The sequence below is a fragment of the Diabrotica undecimpunctata genome, chromosome 1 (genome assembly GCF_040954645.1).
Source record: "Diabrotica undecimpunctata isolate CICGRU chromosome 1, icDiaUnde3, whole genome shotgun sequence".
Lineage (NCBI taxonomy): Eukaryota > Metazoa > Arthropoda > Insecta > Coleoptera > Chrysomelidae > Diabrotica > Diabrotica undecimpunctata.
In genome coordinates this window covers 177,498,302-177,520,225 of record NC_092803.1, presented here as the reverse complement: position 1 = coordinate 177,520,225, position 21,924 = coordinate 177,498,302, and the positions used below count along the sequence as shown (strand labels likewise).

Here is a 21,924-nt window from a genome sequence, read left to right as displayed (position 1 = left end):
TTAAAATATTTAAATATTTTAAGAAGAGAGGGTAGAGAATTTTTTTGTGTTAAGGACATGTTCCCTTTCTGCCGTAAACAAGAAACTTTAAGAAGTTCTAAGGAAAACAATTATTATACAAACAGAATATTTATGAGAATTAATTTTAATGAAATAAAACAATGTAATATACATGAAATAAAGCAATTAAATCATAAATTAAAACTAAATAAAGAAAAGTAAATTTCAGTTCAAGTTTTTAGTTTTCCTCTGTAAATGCCGGTGTAATTGGCTATAACAAAATCGGATTCCAAAAATTCATTTTTTCTTCCGGGATATATACCAATGTTTTCTTCATGTCTTCCATTTTCTTCTTGTTAATTGGAAGTACAGTTGAATACGCTCTTCTAGTAAGAGCCAGAATTGGCTATACTGCAATCCGTAGTTTGAATTCATCCATTATGAAGCCGCCGATGTTCATCTTACATTGAACCGTGTTAGGATTCTTTGATGAAAAAGTCATTTCTCTGTATTGTGATATGGCAAAAGCCCTTTTTTAGTTTTTTGGGACATTTTTGCCATACGAATGATCACTTAGGCAGGTGGTTTTTTTTTTAACTTGGGACACCATGAACTGAAGTCAATGAAATCATCAGAAGTCATTTTAATAACAGAAAATTTGCCGTCAATTTTTGATACTTTCATTATAAGCTTTTCAACCTCATTAATAGTATAATATCGTTCTTCTTGCTTTAATTTTCTTCTGATGATACCAAAATCTATGTTATTTGGCATAAAAGAGTGGCCCCTAACAGGAAAGGTTAGTTTGAATTCTTTAAACTTTTTTATCTCACACAGGTACATCATCATGCGAATCACAGTATTATTTTTATTTTGCCCTGCGCAGTTGTCCCCAAACAGATAAAGGTTATTTACACCACTGCCAATTTTGTTTTTTATGTACGAATCTAACATAGTACAAATTTTGTTTGAGCCTTTACTCCCTTCACCTTCATGATAGATAAAAATTGTACATTCCTGTGTCGCGAGATTATGCACACCAAAGACGTTTACAGTGAGCTGTCTAAGGTAATAGGTATCTTGGGCAGGAATACAAGGTAGCGAAATCTAAGTAGATGCCAACATTTTCTTCAGCCGTACTGACACACTGCGTGGTCACTTCTTTCAGTGAAGCATAGAACTTTTCAGATTTACGCTTGTGTACTGTTAGCTCAACGACTGCTGTTCGCTTTGCATTTTCATTCAAAACAGGACTTTTTATTTTTAAATTTAGTTTCTCACATGCAACACATGCATCTTTAACTGGTTGGGCAAAGCCAATAGAAAGATAGTTTTAATTGAAATATGTCCAAAAAAACTTGTAGGAGAGCCTTTTCTCAATTCCTAATGTTGAAATAAGCAAACTATGTTCTTTTTTAATGAACATCTACGTGATTTTTAAATTCATATTAGTTGAAAAATAGTGATGTACTTTGGTGGGGGATGATTCTACATGGACCCTTAATTTAGACAGTACGGACCCAGGTATTGCATTTCCTGAAACGTTTTTTCCTCTGTTGTCAGTTGGTGTTTCATTTAGTTGCAATAAATAGAACAAACTGTAACACTGCTTTGCAGTGTATCCATAGGTTTTCATAAATCAATTTTTACATACTTTTGTACGTTTTCCATTGTGTACTACATAATAAATCACACTGAAAGCCTTGGGTTTTGCGGTTGACGAACTAGACCTGGGTCTTTCCCTTGCAATCTGATTAATTTCCATAACAAATTGGATTTAAATGTCCTGTTCCGTTTTGGTTGTCTTGTTATGTAGTTTGGCGGATATTTCAATCATTTTTTTTTTTCAGTGAAAACTCCAAGGCAATTGGATTTGCAGCTAAAACAACAAAAGACTTTATTGTAACAGTATGAAAAAGATATTAAAGATAAGTAAATGACTTTGAGGTTAGGTTTTAGTAGCCTTTAAACCAAACTGTACAAATTAACAACAATGAATAAAACAATTTGTACCTGCAAAAATTTAAGCCTGGTTTTTTAGCTGGTACAGTTTTGCCAACCCAGTTTACGTGTTCTTGTCCAGCCACTTTATACTTCTTTATTATGTTCCTTTTATATTTGTCATCATTCGTAAAACTTTTTCGTTTCTTGTTTACACGCCATTCCTCATCTGGACCACTCATTCTAATCTAATTATTAACCACAGTAAAGACGACAACAATCATCAATAAACAAAGCACAATATTGTCTGACTAAACTCAGCTGTGAGGATAGTTCGAATATTTGCCCCGCAGTTCTAGCGCCGCAACTGTTAACCACAGAAAGAGAACTTGTCCTGGACTAGTTTCCTTTCTGTAGTTAATAGAATATTGCAAGTGGTGCCATGCCAATACTAATATGCAGACGTGTTTCCTTTTTGTAGTAAACGTTGCATTTTGCTACTGGAAACAATTTTAATAAAATACACAAAATTCGTACATATTGGACATGATGCCTTTCTGCAGTTAGCGATTCATATATGGTCACGACACAATCTTAACTTAAATCTCATGGAACAGGTTTGGGACCGATTCCATAGCATCCGAAGCCGGGTACCTGCTCCTCTTAGCTACTTTGAACCAGCTTAGAATGCCTGTTTTAGAGGAATGGAGACCAATTCCATTAAATAAAGTTTAAATTAGGCCTATAGAGGTATATACTTACATATGTTACTACTACTAGCTTTTTGATACTTTTTTTGTTTCTGATAAAGATTTCATATTTTTTGTTTTAATGTCTACAAACAATAATTAATTTATTCTACGACTTTACCAAACCGTGTCAATCTTTCGCAAGTTTATAAAAAAAAATTGCCAAATTTATCAAAAATTTTAAATGAAAATCTCACTTAATTTATGTTTACTATAAGCAAATAATATAAGAAATATTTTCGTGTGTGTTACTGATAAAAAACAACGATATTATTGAAACAAAACCTTCGTTACAAACTTTAAATTCAAGTTCTAAAGCGCCATCTCTACACGCCATTCGTAAGTTCGCTCTTTCGTTAGTTCATTATCCACCTGTGCTCTTTGAAAGAAAATGCCAGTACATTCACTGCGAACATTGACCGAATCGATATTAATTCCTTTATACGTCACTAGAGGTCTACATCTTGTTAAATTTAAGAATCGGTGATCTTGCTTGTAATTGTAACATATTGATGATGAAGGTCTAAGTGCAAACAGGATATGACCTTTAGAGATTTGGAAAATTTCTTAGTAAATAATAGCTTTTCGTTGAGATCTTGATTTTTGTTTTTTTATTTTAATTCGTCTTAGTGTTTTAGTCTTTTGAGTTTCAGTATTATGTCGTCTAGGTATTAGGTCGTATTGTTTTAGTTGTATGACTTCAGTTAATTGATTGGTTGTATTTTCATTTTTTCTATTTTTTCCTCTGCTGCTACTGTTGAATGTTGAATTATCGTAAATATACTTAATGATTTTTTTGTATTGATCATCAATTCTATTGTTACTTATGTAGCTATGCTATGCATAGTGTTAAACTACTAGATATCATTGATTTTCCATTAATTTTTTTAATGTTTTTATTACTTCATCCTAACTCGATGTATTACTTATATATGACCTGTACCTAGTGCATAACCCTTTCTAAACCCCTCCTTTATGAAGACTGACTGACCAATTTGTTTGTTATTCGCAAGACAATTATCTTTACAAACAGTTTATACAAAACTGTTAGTAAACTGATTCTCTATAATTCTTTAATTTATATTTATCTCCCTTTTTAAATATCAATAATATGAGAGCATTTAGTGATGCAAAATATTTACATATTGCTATACATTTATAAAAAATAATTTTTAGCATTTCCATCACGGATTGTCTCCCAAACTTTATCATTTCTAATACTAAGTATTCCATCTTTCCCTTGTTGATCATCGTGTTTCTTATTTTTATCTCTGTTGTGTCTAGTATATTTTCAAATTCAACATTTTTTATCTGTTATTCGGTACTTTCCTTCTTTACCTGCGACTTGTTTGGCTTTTAACTCTAGTGTAATATTTGGTATTAGTTTTTTAAGATTAGGGTTATTTTTTGGATGGCTTCATGTTTATTTCTGGTTTTCTTCATTATTAATTAATTTTGTTATTCGAATTCTAACTTCACTTATTCTTTTCTTTCATTCTATTCTCACAGGAATTCGTTTAAATTGGGAGTACGATGGAGAAATTGGTTAACATAACTTAAATTTTTTTTGGTGACGATTATCTCATAACTCGAGACCAAAGAGAGGGTGAAAACAACCATATAAGAGAGATCATCGGTACATAAAATATGCTAACAAAAAATATTAAAATAAAACAGTTAGTCTCACTCGACCACATACAGAGGAGAGCTGAGAACTACCCAAAACAAATTCTAAAATGGAAACCCTAATGGTACCAAAATAGAACGCGAACGAGAGGAACATCATTCACGTTATTAATTCAATGATGAAGAAGTTGAACAGTTGACTCCAACGTACTGGTATTAGGTACAGGGGACTAGATGAAAAAGAAATATCTCAACTTTATGCTTAACAACTATGTTTAACATTTAACATTTACTATAACATACAATTAAATGGTAGAAAAACTGGAGTTACGGACGCAGTTAAAATAATTATAACTCTAAAATGGAACTGGGCAGCCATGTTGTCAGAGTCAGAGATGGCAGATGGACCAAGAAAATTTTAAAATGGAGACCTACATACGATGCTTATCGTAATCGAGGGCGTCCTCTAACAAGATAGTTGGACTAAACTGGATTCAAGGTACTCAAGATCGGATGCAATGGAAATATTTACCAAAGGCCTACCTTTAGTAGTGACCTTAAATGATGATGATGATGATAATGATGAAGATGATAATAGAAAAACATAAACCTTTCTACCGAAGATTTATGACACATGCGTTTTGTACATATAAAAAATATTTTTATAAGTAAATTGATTATTAATCCACCATTAGAATATAAGCAAATAATTCAGATATATTTATTTGATTTTTTATTGAAGTTTTTAGATGAGTTTAAAACTTTTACAGCTGCCTTTAATTAAATACGTTTCAGCAGTTGTGATACTTGTAAAAAGAAAATGATTAATATCGGTAATATGTAGAACTTAACAGATACCATTTACACCATTTGCTACTAAATGATGTGTAATTATTAAATTTGATAACAGTCCAAAGTGTCGGGGACAACATACACTTTTTAGTGCCCTCAATTTATCTCGTTCAGAATGATATATTCGGTGTCCCCTCACGCAATATACCCTTATAGTAGGACAATTAACAGCTATCCGTTTGTCTCTTGGCACTGCATTTATTATGAACGATTGATGAAGCTATTTATTAGATGTTCTCGTTGATTTTGCTGAGAAAAGTATGTAAATACTGACCGATCCTTTTATTTCTGTATTTTTTACATATAAAAGTTGTCTCCAAAGTACCCTACGACAAATATTAGAAAGATACTGTATAACTAAAATAAATAAAATTCATAGAGTTGCCGCTGATAATAATTTATAATATTACATATATTCATAATGCCGCTAAATTTTGTATTTATATGGAATTAAACCACAAATAATTTTATTAAAAATTTTATTTTACATTTTGTTTTACATATTTGAAATACATGAATAATCAGACAGCACATTCATATGAAAACTGTAAGAGAATTCGCAATGAGATACATAGAGTTGGTACAATAAGCTTAAACAACCACTGAGAACACATCTTAAAAGATCTGGAACAAGACTTCTACGTATTACGTATTACAAAAAGAAATGAGAGAAATTTTAAAAGTTTAAGGTATAGTATAGAGACCAAAACGTGGATAGATTACTTGAAAACAGTGTACTCAGTAGACCAGCCGACACCAGCAGAACCAGAAACACTGGAAATTACAACTAGTAAACAAACCAGAATAAGCACAGTGGAAGTGAAGAAAGCACAAAGAAAACTAAAAACAGATTAAAAAACAGAAAAGCTGCAGGCATGAACGGACTAGCCCAATAAGCATTTAAAATATTGCTGAACAATGATGACACATCAATTAGCACAGCTCATCAACAAAATATTAGAATACAACAAAGCATCCAAATAATGAAAAATAAACGTACTAATCATGATGTTTAAAAAAAGTAAAAAAGGAAATAGGAACACTATAGAGGAATCAATCTATTAAACACTACTCTGACACTAACGACAACAATTTTAATTAAATTACTAAACGAGAGAATATCACTTGAGGATGAACAACAAGGCAGTCGAAGCGCAAGATCGTGTACAGTTGTTGTAAGACAAATCGCAGAAAAGAAAAAGGAAAAAAGGAATAAAATCGACTGGCGGTTTTTTTTGCTTGATTAAAGTAAAAAAACTTTGTACGGGGTAAGGCTAAAGAAAGTTATTCACCTTTTATACAATAGACAAATTCCATTAGATATCATTAAAATAATCAAAAATATATACAAGAACAACAAAATGCAGGACACAATAGAGGAATACCTGACAGACGAAATAGACGCAGGTACAGGTATAAGACAGAAAGCTTCTTAAGCTCCATCCTCCTGAGTCTCATAATGGATGATATATTTAAAACCTTGAAGAGAGTTAAAGGTTTGAAAATGGGAAATAAAGAAGCTACGATCATATCTATGCAGACGATGACATACTAACACCAGGAAATGAGAACGGCTTATAAAGATCAGTCCATAAATTTAACATAATGGTAAAGAAGTTAAACATAGTCAACATCTTTATCATCGTCTGGTCATGCCTTGCAATTTTTAGAAGGCTCCAGATTAAAGCAGAAATCTGAATTTGTTTCGAAACTATCTTACCGATTTTTAAACATAGTCATTTTAGCTCAGGAAACAAAAACAACAATCATCAGCAAAGAACCAAATTGATGTAAAATAGAAATTGACGCATCCAGCATTGAACATATTATGGAAATCAACTACTTAGGAATAACACTATTCAGTTACGGTGATGTAGAAGCAGAAGTAAAAACAAATACACAAAGAAAATAGAGCTGCAGGATGTCTAAACAATACGAGATGGAGAAACAAACACATAAGGGTGGAACCTGGGACAAGAATTTACAAAGCGGCTTCTTCTTTTTCTGCTAGTGCCTATCGTCTATAGATGTTGGCTACCACAATGGCCCATCGTATTTTATTTTCGCAGCTTTTCGAAATAGGTCTGTGGTGATCATACCTGTCCAGTGTCTCAAATTCTTAACCCAGGATATTCGGCGGTGTCCTGGTCCTCTATTTCCTCCTATTTTCCCTTCTAATATCAATAGTAGGAATCTGTATTTATTTTTATTTCTCACTATATGTAAGAAGTATGCTAACTTCTTTCTTTAATGGATTTCAAGACTTCAGGTTCTTTTCGTAAACGTTGCATTACTGCGTCGTTGGTTATATGATGTACATATGATATTCTGAGCATGCGACGATAACACCACATCTCGAAAGACTGCAACCGTCTGCAAGACGCATCAGTGAGTGTCCATGTCTCTGCTCCATACATAAGAATAGAAAACACATAACAATTAAGGATTTTGAGTCGGAGATGTAAGTTCAAGGTTAAATTGCAGAAAACTTTCTTCATCTGTTGGAAGGCACCCCTTACTTTTCCGATCCTACATCTAATCTCGTATAAGTGATCCCAGCTGTATGTGATGTTGCATCCTAGGTATGTTATTTTTTCTGTTCTATCCAATACCTCATTGTCGGCCATAAACTTTGCATCTGTATCTTGGTTTCTGCTTATGATCATAATTTTCGTCTTCTTATTATTAAGTTTCATTCCATATTTTCTACCGATGTTAACTACTTGATCTATCAGTTTTTGTAATCCTTCAGCACTATCCGCAACAAAGCGGCTATAAGACTGCAAATAATAGACACGGCTAAAACGAGATCTTATACATCCAAAACAAAAATGATGAACAGAAATGTGAATACTAAGAAGAATCACGGAAACACACTAAGTGATAGAAAAAGAAGTCGCGAAATTAGAACAGCATACAAGGTAGAAAAAATAGACGACTGGATAATAAATAAGAGAGAATGGAACAATCATAGAAGCAGAATGACAGATGATAGGGTAGTCACGATAGCAAGAGACAAATCGCCGTCTGGTACAAGAAGTGTCCGATCTAATTAATGACGATTTATTAAAAAGGCAAGAAAAATGAGCACAAAAGGTTTTAAGATAAACGTTTCCTTTTTCAGTGGTGTTGTTAGAATGTTTTGTGAAGTTTTATTGATGATCTGCTATTACGACAATGCCATCCGAGTAACATAAATTGTTTAATAGTTTTCCCTTGATTCAATTATTTTTGTATTTTTAATACAAAAAATGGATATACTCATACTGGTCACACCTTTTTCTGGATATTTACAATGCTTTTGTTTGCAGATTGTGTCAGTATTAATGCAGTTTAATATTTTTGTTGGGAATAAACCAAAATTTTACTTTAAAATTAAGTTTACTTGACGTCTCGATTTCCACTTCGGAAATCATTATCAAAATACAAAACACATAATAAACAGAACAAAAAGTGTTTGTGTTGGTTGATAAAAAATTCTTCTTGTAAATAAATTTTATCTCACTCATTCATATTGACTACTCAGACATATATTTTACATTTTAAAGAAGATGGCTGATGATATTGCCAATACTTTTGAATTGCGTACCTGGGACGACTTTATTGTAAGATAGTTCATTCTATTACATGAAATCAACTTTATCTTAAGAATATCCGTCAGAAAAATCATAGCATTAATTTTTCTTTAAAAAAACATTCATATGCAATGATGACAGTAAAATTCACACTTTTACGGGAGATGCCTATTAAAACACTTGTCGACATTTTCCACACTTGTTTTCAGTCAATTTCCGTATAAGCGTAAATAATGCTCTAATATAAACACTTTCTCGTCAGTTGTGAGAATCATTTCCATGATGGTATTAAAACGCTGTTAATATGATAGTTAATAAAATGGCAAATAAACCCAATCAAATAAATATGTTTTCAGATAGAGAATTATGTACTACTATTTTACTACACTACCTATTCTAAGGTTAAAACCGTCAGTATTTTTTAAAAACTTAAACGGCTATCAGTGTTCAAGCAATGATACAAGCCTATGTTTTCTTTGCTCAACCATTCAATATTTAAAATAACCACCCAGCAATATATTAGTAGGTTAAGGGGATAAGCCCAAATACCTTCACTCATCTAGATATGAATTTATGATTTATAACGACACGAATCGATTATTTTTATATTGTCCCCTCATGTTTTACATAACGAGAACTGAAGCTAATATCAATGATATGATTAAAAATGCATGGGAAAATAATTAGATATTCAGTGATTGATTGGCAGTTTTGATGCAGTATAGAAAGAACTACAAAAGTCTATCTCGTTTGATATACAATTAAATTTTGTAAGGTTCTGTTTCGTTAAAGGCGATTGATATATCTATTGTCAATACGCGGTTTAGATAAATAGTCAAACTACCTTTATTTTTGGGTTGTTCCTTTGTTCCCCAACAAATTCATCTGAGAAACACACCTTAACAATATTGACAATATCATTTTAAGTTACCTACTTTAAAATATATATGTCTGAACTGTTAGTATAAATGAGGCAGATAAAATGAAATTGATGGATTCGACCGTTACTTGATGGAAATTCATTTTATGTAACAATAAAACAATGAAAACTTTGTTTTCAAACTTCCACAAAATTTATTTTAAATTCTTATCACTACAGCTCTTTCGGCTGATTGCCTTTCTCAAGTGATCTGTTTTTGGTATGGGTTTACACTTTATAGTCTCTAATGAAATAGGTTGAGGAGGGGAGAACTGTTTGTCTCAAGCTGGTCATTCAGAATTATATCTGTGTTTTTTAATTTGTTAATTTCCATAGATTCTAAAAAAGGTAGCTTAAGGCCTTTATTTTGAATGTGGAGAATTTTAAATTCGTCATTAAAAGAATGATTATGATCTAGAAGGTGAAGTGCGTATGTAGAATCTGTTTTTCTATTATTGAAAGCCCTTTTATGTTCTGCTATTCGTTTATTAAAATTTCTACCTGTTTGACCAATGTAAGTTTTTGGGCAGTCACCACATTTAAGTTTGTACACATCACTGTGTAAGTGTTTTTTATGTTGGCTCTTGTTGTTTTTAATATATTTGCCTAGGTTGTTATTTGTTCTGAAAGCTGGTGTTATTCCTTTCTTTTTTATGTGTTTGGCTATTTTTGTTGATATTTTGCCTGTGTATGTAATCGAGCAGAAGGTACTGGGTTTTTTCTTTGGTGGTGGAAATACTAAGTTCAGGGCTTTCTTGTGTAGTTTTTGATTTAATATTTTATTAATTGTTTGTTCGTTGTATCCATTGTTTACTGCTATTTGCTTATTGCGAATTAAATATCATTAAGCAAATAGCAGTAAACAATGGATACAACGAACAAACAATTAATAAAATATTAAATCAAAAACTACACAAGAAAGCCCTGAACTTAGTATTTCCACCACCAGAGAAAAAACCCAGTACCTTCTGCTCGATTACATACACAGGCAAAATATCAACAAAAATAGCCAAACACATAAAAAAGAAAGGAATAACACCAGCTTTCAGAACAAATAACAACCTAGGCAAATATATTAAAAACAACAAGAGCCAACATAAAAAACACTTACACAGTATTGAGATGAGAGAAAAACAGATCACTTGAGAAAGGCAATCAGCCGAAACAGCTGTAGTGATAAGAATTTAAAATAAATTTTGTGGAAGTTTGAAAACAAAGTTTTTATTGTTTTATTGTTACATAAAATTAAATTATTAGAATAATTTTTTGTATAAACAAATAACAAAACAAAATTATGTGTTTTAGTTGCAATTTGAGAACTATTTTCGAAGTAGAAATCGAAACGTCAAAATAAGCGTATTTGAAACCGAAATTGTGTTTAATTCCCATTAAATATAGTTAATAAATTTATATCAGTTTGCTGCTAATATTTTTAAATATATATATTACTTAGCTTATTCCAAAATTTTAATTTTTAATTCGTTAATTTAATACAACCATTGCCATATCTATATTTTATTGAAGTTATACTTCTATACGCACGGTCGGCGTTGGAAATTTGCACGGGAGTGAATCGGTGAAATCATTACATATGTAAGATATGAGTAAGAGAGAGACAGAAGATATATTTTCTCTCTCTCTTTCTCTTTCAAGAATAAAAATGTTCCTTTTGTATATATATTTAATATTATATATATATATATATATATATATATATATATTATATATATATATATATATATATATATATATATTTATATATCATCATCATCATCATCATGTGCAGCTTTATCAACCGTTTCCAATTACGGTGTAGCCTCCCTTATTTCAATGTTATTCTATGTTCTTATTATTATTCGACGATGTCTTAGTTATACGTTGTTCTAATAATTTGCGCTCATTTGCGCCCATATTTTTCTATCTTGTGCTATTCGAGACCACGTTGTTCCTGTTAATTTTCTAATATCATAATCCCATCTGAGATTCGGGCGCCCCCTTGGTCTCTTAGCGTTCCTGGGGTACCACATAGTTGTTCTAGTGGTCCATCTGTTATCTGTTCTTCTTGCCATATGTCCTGCCCATTGCCATTTCAGGGATTTTATTCTTTGGATTACATCAGTCACCTGGGTTTGCCTCCGTATCCATTCAATTCTTTTACGATCCCTCTTTGTTATCCCTAGCATACATCTTTCCATTGCTCTTTGAGTTACTTGGAGTTTCGACGTTATTTCTCTCTTTAATATCCAAGTTTCACATCCATATGTCAAGACGGGTAATATGCATTGATCAAATACTCTCTTCTTGAGGTATAGTGGCATTTTGGACTTGAAGACTATGGAATTTCGTCCGAATGCTGACCACGCTTGTTTTATTCGTCTGTTGATTTCCGGATGTAGTGATCCCGATTTATGTATGAGCTGTCCCAGGTATATGTATTCATCTACTACTTCTAGCGAGGTTTCATTAATTTTTATTTCCACGTTGGCGATCAGATCATTGCACATTATTTTAGTCTTTGCTAGGTTCATTTTTAGGCCTACCTCATTGCTGGCTGTATTAAGGTCATTAATTTGCAGTTGTAATTCTTCAGGACTTCTAGCAATTAGAATGATGTCATCAGCGAATCTAAGATGGTTTAGGTATTCTCCATCTATACATAGACCTTGGTTGTTATATAAATATATATAAATAAATATATATATATATATATATATATATATATATATATATATTTATATAATATTATATATATAATATTATATATATAATATAATATATATTAAGTTTATTATTTATAAGATATGTTTTGTATTATTTATTAAATGTTCATAATTATTTTAGGTTTTGTATTTTAAAACAATAATTACAATAAATCATTGTATGACCGAGAACTGTCAATTACGAAATACGTTAGTGTCATGTCTAATTGGCAAATTGCTTAAGTGTTTGGTTTATACGCTGGTATATGTGAGTTCGAATCCCAATGAGAATTTCCTTTTTTATTTTTGAAATATTTAAAAATCCCACGTTAATCTTATTAAATATATGTAATATACGCAAAAATGCTAAATTTTAAAATAAAATGAAAATTTACAACATAATCCGAGTTGTTGGTTTTTTAATTTTATCTTCCACAAACATTTTTTGAAGTTATACTTCTATATTTATACTTTATTAATATTATTATTTTTTTATAAATATTATTATTATGGTAAATTAAACATATGCGTAAGTAAGTTATGTATATTGCATTTTAATTTGTATTGTATTTTTATATTAATAACAAAATAAACAATGAATTTTACTGCAGAGTATATGTAAAATTTTTTTTGCATTCAACTCCTTTTATACATATATGAAAATAAAAATATATTTTTATTAAAATATTGATTCAATCCTTCATTTACTATACTCCTATTACAGGTCAAATGTTTATATACAGCAAACGATGCACCATATACCTAATTCTGTTTCTCTTTCTACTCTCTCTTACCTATAGCATTACATAATTATGTAATGATTGTGCAGATTGACTCCCATATAAATTTGTAACGACGAAAGCGTGTATAGAAGTATAACTTCTACCGGCACACACCAGTTTTTTTATGCTCCTTCATTCGTCTCCTGTTTTCTGTGATTCCTGCCTATTCTGAAAGTCGAAAAAGAATTATATACTTTGTACTTTGGTAGGTACTTTATTTTCCTTCGCCCATACCTCAACCGTTGTAATTCAAATTTCTTAAAGACGATGCTTTGGTAATATGTAGACTTCGGCAAATATGCATATTGCATATTTTGCATATTGTGCATATTTTATGCAAATATTTCATATTTTGGCATATTTGTATAAAAGTTTGCATAAAGTGCATAAAAGTTCAGATTTTTATACTGTATTTGAAAATTTTTAAACATACCAATTTATTTCAATTCTTGTATAAAATTTTGTAGTCATTTTAATCAAAAAATGATCTAAGTACGTAATCTCTACAGGTACAAAACATTTACAATTTCAAAGAAGATCAATTTAAGTAGCCCTCAACATTCTTAGAAAGTCTCGGTCACTGAGGCATTCAGTTATTGGATAATCGCTAAGGGTTCGCTCATTTGCATTTTATGATCTAATCCCCAAATCTATCTACAATTTATTGTATCTTAACAGCAGGTAAACGGCTAATAGTTTTGTTCCTAATTTAGGGATTTTCCAAAATCTCCCAGTTTATTGAATTAGCTACCTAAACATTTCTAATTTGATGCTCAGATTTGTAAATCATTTTTGTTTTGATATTCAAAGCGTATGAAGTCAGCTATTCTAAAACACAATTATTTTTATTGTAATTGAATTAACAAAAAAAAAACTTTTGTTGAATTTTAAAATAAGTTATATGATGTACTAATGGTTAGTAACAAAAACTAATTTGTGGATTAATACTGCATTTAAAACACTTAGCGAGTGTTTTTTTTTCCAAACCAGTTATTTGATTAACCAAAAACACCTTGTATATTTTTATATTTTAAAGGTTGGGTTAAAATAAAGGTTTTTATTTTTATTTATAGATAGCATGTGAGAAGAAATTTCAGATAGACCAACATGTGAGAACTGCTTCACACATTGCAAAAAAAGGAAAAATAGGAGGAAAACATCAAACTTCAATGGCTAAATGTTTCCAATCTACTTCAAAAAAATTAGATGAGCAAGAAACTTTTAATGAAGACTTGTTTCGCGCATTAGTGTCTGCAAACATACCGCTTTCAAAATTAGCAAATGTAAATTTTAGTTCGTTTCTAAAAAAATATTGCAAACTTAATGTTCCAAGTGATCGCTCTCTAAGAAGAAATAATGTGAACGGGCTATACTCGTCGGTGTTAATTAATATTAAGGAAGAAATTGCAGATAATTATTTTTACATATCTGTAGACGAAACCACTGATTCCTCAGGAAAGTATATTGCTCATTTATTGATTGGTGTTCTTAAAGAAGATACCTTACCAAAATCTCATCTTATTTCATGCCAGCAACTTGAGAAAACAAATGCTTTAACAATTTCGCGTTTGATACAAGAAACATTAGCAACTTTTTTTCTTCCGACAACTATTCCTTCTAATAAATTACTGCTTATTTTATCGGATGCTGCTCCTTATATGGTGAAAGCAGGACAAAATTTAAAAATATTTTTCCCAGATTTAATACATGTTACTTGTGTAGCGCATGGATTAAACAGAGTTGCAGAGGAAATACGAAAAAAGTTTCCTCTTGTAAATACCATGATATCCAGTGTCAAAAAAGTATTTCTTAAATCTCCTATAAGAATTCAACTTTATAAAGAAATGCTACCTAACATGCCTCTTCCACCACAACCTATTTTAACGCGATGGGGAACATGGTTAGAAGCAGCTAATTTTTATGCAGATCATTTTGTTAAAATAAAGAACATAATTGATACGTTAACAGATGAAAGTTCCCAATCTCTTTTGGATTCTAAACAAACTTTTCAGAGTAACTTGCTTCAACAAGAACTTTCATTTATAAAATCAAATTTTAGTTTTGTTCAAAAAACAATTACTCAGTTAGAATCACCAAAACTGTCATTGTTCGAAAGTACAGCATTAATAAAAGAATTTGCGTCATGTTGTCGGAACGTTAGAGGTAATATTGGAAAAGATATTTTAAAAAAATTTGAAGCTACTATGGAAAAAAATAAAGGTTACCATATTCTTTCTGAAGTAGTCAGTGTTCTAGCTGGAAATATTTCGGAAACAATTAATTTAGAACCAAATGTTTTGGTTAGTTTGAAAAATGCTCCCGTTACATCAGTTGATGTTGAACGAAGTTTTTCCATATATAAATATATGTACTCAGACAGAAGCCACAAGTTTTTGTTAGAAAATTTTGAACACCACTTGGTCATTTATTGTTACCATAATTCTAAATAAGTTTATTCATACTTAAAAATGATGTGTAGTTACTTAAAATAAATGTAAATCTTAATGAATAGTAGGAAATATTTAGTTATTAAGTCCACCTACAAGATGGACTGACGATTTAAAAAGACTCGATAAAAACTGGATGAGAGCGGCGCAAGATAGACGGGGTTGGAAACATGAGGAAGAGGCCTATGTTCAGCAGTGGACTCTTGAGGCTGGATGATGATGATGATGATTTAGTTATGTACACTTTTTTTTTTAAATAAAATTGTTACTATTTTACGATTTTTTTATTTATATGTATGCATATTTTGTAAAATATTTGCATATTTTCGGGTAAACACGTGCATATTTATGCGCATATTTTCTACATTTTTATTTGCATATTTGCCGAAGTCTAGTAATATGTTAGGTGTATATTTAGCTTGATATGCGTATATTTACTTATTATGCTAGGTTAAAAAAAGTTTTGTTAAAAAGGTTTTTTGAATCATCGCAAAATAATTAAAGCACTAGAAATTAAAAACACATATATGACAAAGTCATGCAATCTCCGAAAAAAAAAGTCTTTTAAAAACATTAAAATTGGTTATCATTTATGTGTACCAAGTTGACAATGGAAAAGAAAACAAGAAAACAAAATTCACTCCTCTTGTGAAGACAAATCTACAATGCGGTATTAAGATTAGGATATTTTCTTGTAAAATTGAAAGTTATTTTAATCCATAAAATAGGCAAACCTTTAGAATCTGTAACTTCATATTATAGATCCAGTAGTTTGTTACCAATTGATATAATAACCAATTAACCAAATTACCAATTTATATGAAGGGCAGCCTTTTTGAGTATGAGAAAATTTCTGAGTAATCAAAGACTCAATCTGCAAATATGATATCGTACGGTAAAATGTTATATCCACTCTATTCTTGTTTATGTTGCCGAAGCTTGGACTGTTAATGCAGACTTAATGGGAACGTTGAAAGCTTTTGAGATGTGGCTTTTAAGAAGAATTTTGGAAATACCATGGACCGATCATATTACGAACGAAATGGGAAGAGACAGAGAACTTTTGACCACCATTAAAAGTAAAAATATAGCATATTTGGGGCATATTCTTATGCCCCAAATATGAAGGGTAAAATCGAAGAAGAAAGGGGTCCTGATAGACGACAAATATCCTAGCTGAAAAGCTTTCGCGATTGGACAGGGTTAAACACACAAATGCTTTTAAGAAAAGCGTAAGCTAGAGATAATAAAATTTGCAATGGGTATATCTAACCTTTATTAGTGAAGTCGGCACTTCGAGGGCTGAGAACCATAGGGTTCCAAGCGACAGTTTATACAAAACTCGTTTTTTAACAGAAATCTATTGTTTTTTAAATTCTGCATATAATGGTATTGAAAGTTCTGCGATTCGTTGACAGATAGCCCCACAATCAACAGTGAAATCTAGTTCCAAGCGCACGAAATGGTTTAAAGTTAGAACCATATGGTTCCATGTACTATAGTGAGAGTATTGGTGAAAGTTACATGTGAGTTTTATCAGTTAAAATTATCATTTTCTTGTTTACAATGTCCTCTGTGTCCGAAAATGAATCTTGGGAGGACTATTGTAGCTCCGGTTCTGAATATATTCCAGAAAAAGCCCATATATACTGTGCATTTACAGAAGAGTGATTCGGGCACACTACACTCTGATAAAAGAGGGAAAGGGACCAAAGATCGCATTTAAAGCAAAGAAAATAATTTTCAATTTTCCATATGTAGAAGCACATTATTGCAGGAAAGATTCAAAAAAAAGATATCTAGACCCAACACTTAACGTACAAAAAATGTATGAATTGTACATTAAAATGTGCAATGCAAACAATATACCTCCACAAAAGCTGTCGTTGTATAGACACATTTTTAATTTTGAGCATAATCTAGAGTCTTGCAACCGAAAACGGATAGGTGTGACGTCTGCGAAGACTATAGATTGGTCAAAAAAGAGAAGAGGGTGCAGGCAGAAGAGCAACAAGCATATAATTCCCATATTAAAAAGAAATTGATAATGCGCCAAGAACGTGAAAATAACAAAAAAACAGAGAACTCAAACTGTGCCATTATATGTTTTGATCTGGAAAATGTCATAAATCTACCTAAATCTGAAGTCTATGTGCTGTTTTACAAACAGAAATTAAACGTATACAATCTGACAGCTCAGTTCTGTTGATGCAGAAGTTTACTGTGTAGTATGGCCAGAAACATTATGTGGGAGATCAGGCAATGATTTGTCTAGTGCCCTAATACAAATTTTAGAGAAAGTAGTTTTAAAACATCCAGAAATAAATGAGATAATCATGTGGAGTGATAGTTGTGTTCCTCAGAACAGGAATTCCCTGATGTCAGTAGCAATCACTGACTTTCTTAACAGACATCCTAATATCCAAATGGCAACTATGAAATACCTGGTCATTCGTGCATACAGGTTGTCGATAATATCCACTCTCGCATAGAAAAAGCTATGAAGGTTACGAATATTTGGTCTCCACTAGCGTTTATTAGACTATTGTTAAAAGTCAACAAACGAAAGACATTCTGTGTGATTAATATGAAACCAATACACTTTAAAAACTTCAAAAAAAACAGCATCATTATACCAATATAATAGAATACCTTACACTAAAGTATGTCAACTACGTTTTGTGCAAGGAGACATGTTTACTTTTCAGTATAAGCTGAATGATCACAGCGCCGAATTTTCTACAGTCAATGTTAGTAAAGTTACCAGCAGTATTAGGAAGAAACAGAGAGTGGTTCCCATAAATAATTCCACTGCTAACTTTGTAGTAGCTTCGGCCGATAACACAAAACCCAAATCTCTGACTGCGAAAAAGCTTGAGCATATTGAGTTTGCGTATAAATGGATGTCACTGGAAGATCAGAATTACATGAAATGTTTGATTTCTGAAACGAAGCAGTTTATAAAAATAAAAGTTAATTTTCTACTCTTCGTTAATTTTCTTCTTCCTTTGATCCTTCCAACGTCATGGTATAGGCTATTATTATTAAAGGCAATAAAGTCTACAATGATGACATAATATGTCATAATATGACATTTTTAAAACTTCAAATTTATTTAGGGACACAAAGTTCCAAGTACAGCTGTTACAGTGCCCTAAGGTTCCAAGTACAAGTGTAACATTTTGAAAAAACCATGAAATTTGCATTTTATATCACAACGACAGCATTGTTTTAAGAATCACTGTATTACCAAATCCTTAAACAATAATATATAACATATCTGACAAAGTACAATATTGTTAAAACCGTTTTATTTGACAGCAAACTTTAAAATTCGTCTCCTGAAAATTTTTGTAAATGTCGCTTGGATCATAAACCAGGATCTGGAGGAGAAGCGCTATTGTTCTGCAGCCTTCTTGGACATCACAAAAGCGGTTGTTAAAGTGTGGTATACAGGTTTACTATGTAAAATTAAACAACTACAATCTGAAATCTGAATACCATAGGATATTCAAATCCTACGTAACAGACAGATATTGCCAGGTGAAATACGGTACGATAATAACAGAATTGAAACATACAAACTACGACGTACCTCAACGTACGGCTTCGTCTATATAGGTTTACCTATTATACATGGCTGGAAGCGAAAACGAAGAGGTCAGGAGAAAACCAAGGTGACTGGTGTCATCGAAAGGAGAGCCAGACTATAGTCAAGATGGGCAAAGCACATAGCTATAATGACCGATTTGCGATGGACAAAGAGGTTATTGGAATAGATACCAACTGAAGGCAAGACAAGCGTCGGTCGACCACCTACACGATGGGCTGACGATTTAAGAAGAAAAAATAAAAACTGGATGGAAATAGCGAATCAAGGTTAATCGAAGTAAATCAAATCATGTAACTTTTACAACTAAACGTCAGACATGCCCACCTGTACACCTAATTAATTAAGATATACCCAAATCCGATAGTGCAAAATACCTCGGCATTCTTGAGAGGTATATTGTGTTGAGAGATGACTTACTTGGAGAATCTTCAATAAAGGAAAACAATTTAAATTAAAATTAACTGCCTACTTGATTGACGATCTAAACCAGTAGATCCACTAAATCACTAGAATATAAACTTAGTGTATAAAGTAACACTAAAACCCGTCTGGACCTATGGCATTCAACGTTGGGGGTGTGTAAGCGAATTCAATATTGAAATTCTGTGGAGGTTCAAATCGAAGATCCTTAAGCAGATTGCTAATGCACCATATTACGTCCCTAACGAAGTCTAACCTGTTTTTCCTTTCTGTGTCAAGTTGTGTTTCTGCCGCGTATGTCATTATTGGTCTGATGACTGTTTTGTTAATTCTGCCTTTCATTTCTTTCCCGATATTTTTATTGCTCACATCACTTGTTCTATTATCTGACCTTTCCAATTTACAGTAAGTTTGCTATTATAACCACGCACTTTGCCTTTTTTTGGAGAAATTAACATGTTAAATTTTCTCGTAGTTATATTGAATTGGTGCAGCATACGTGGTAGTAAATCATTTTGAGAGAGTAGTATTGCGTCGGCTGCATAGCAGATTATTTTAAGTTGTTTTTCTCCCATTTGATACCCTTTTTTAGTTCTTACTTTTTTTATTATTTCATCCATATTCAAGTAGAACAATAGACGACTCAGGGAATACAAAACCAATATTTACAATTTTTTTGCAGTTAAACAGTTCTGAATAAAGACTGTTGCAATCTGTCATAAAACGGTGCTACTATTCATTTCCAAATCGAATATAGTTTATATATTCCATTTTGTAAGTAATCTTTATATGAACCAATTACGTCAGATTGTTCTCATATAGAAGCTAATGGAAGAGTCTATTTCTTTCAAGATAATTTCAAATTCCTTCGAAATATTTGCGTTCTGTTTTTCTCATACGTATTAAATCAGTAACACCTGCGAAATATAATATTAGACGTGTATGCTTCTAAATCTCCGCTTTCAAGACATCTACGTTACTTTTCTATTCTATGTTGTCTCTAGACCTTGATTCATTTTTCACATTTTTTATATATTTTTTGGATATGTTTTTCATCTTCTTGAAACCATATTATTGTTTCTCTAATACAATGTATGTTTTTTCTAAAACATTACAAACTGGTTCTAAAATTCGTTTTAGAAAAACTGACTTTACACAGAATTAAACAAATTTATACCATGTGACTCAGTTGACTTTAAATCATATTTTTCAGTTTATTTTAAGTAAATATCTGAACTCTTTCATCCTCTTTTTCGATACAAAAGCTTCCTTTCATAATATTTGTCATAAGTTCGCGTACCAATATTTATAGCCAAAGGGTTAAACTCGTTTTAAAAGAGATATGAATATCATTAAATGCTTTAAATTGCCCATATCAATTACATTGACAATGGCGTTCCCACATTTTACATAAATTGGATTAGAAGCAATTTTATTTAAGCCATTAACATAATAGGTTGCGGAAAGAAATAAGTTATCATTTGCCGGTTGACACCTCTATAAAAAGAGACACCTCGATAAAAGGACTCCCATGGCGTTAGAAGGACTATACATGGTAAAACTCTACCTACTGGGCTTAGTATTGAATACATCTTTGGTTCTTTTGTGGACATCATCATCGAGAGGTAGCATTTTCGGTTTTTTCTATACATTTTGCTTTTTAAACTCAATAGAGATATCTTCTAGGAATTTATTTGGTTCGTCTGGGTCTTACTGTGTATTAGAGAACGTTAAGAATTCCATTTTCGTAATGTAATAAAGTTTGGAATGCCGTACTTAAGTTTGTTTTAGATTTACCATTTTTCGACAGCTTAAAATGATTATGAGTATCTAATTTTTTACAGCATTAACAGCGAAAACTTGAATTTCCGCTTTGAGAACTACATGATATTTGTGGATGGTCAATTTATAAGATTTCTGGTTGTTCCGTATTATTTTTCGATTTTATTTTATTTAGATTCATAGTTTTTGGGTAAATTTTAGTTTCCAGAAATCTATTAAAATATTTATTAGTTTTACATATTTCTGGGGAAAACTTGTCTATTATAATTCCTCCCTTTAGAAAGTATGTACCCGGCAAATCCGTCGGCTATTGTTGCGCATCCGCTGCGTCTGTATATGGTTCTAATAAGGACTATATGAATGATTTTGTAATTTACGTTTTTACCCCAAGGTAAAAGTATAGTATAGTTCCTTGTAACGAACTCACCTCTACCAGGGATTTCTGTTATACGTTTTGTAATGTATTTTTAGTAGTATCAAACGAAACTCAGTTTTGTAAACATGTATAGTAAACAATAA

At 31.5% G+C, this 21,924-nt stretch overlaps 1 protein-coding gene across 5 annotated transcripts in view; it reads right to left on the bottom strand.

Annotated features, from left to right (window-relative positions):
• ham (hamlet) overlaps positions 1–21,924 on the bottom strand; it is a 377,563-nt gene that overhangs the window by 70,436 nt on the left and 285,203 nt on the right. Inside the window, exon 1 of one of the 5 annotated variants that reach the window (XM_072520636.1) lies at positions 13,156–13,176. The exons of the other annotated variants lie outside the window; for them this stretch is intronic. The gene's annotated coding sequence lies outside the window, so the exon portion shown is untranslated. Of the gene's footprint in view, positions 1–13,155; positions 13,177–21,924 lie in introns of those variants that run through there. 5 annotated transcript variants of the gene reach the window in all.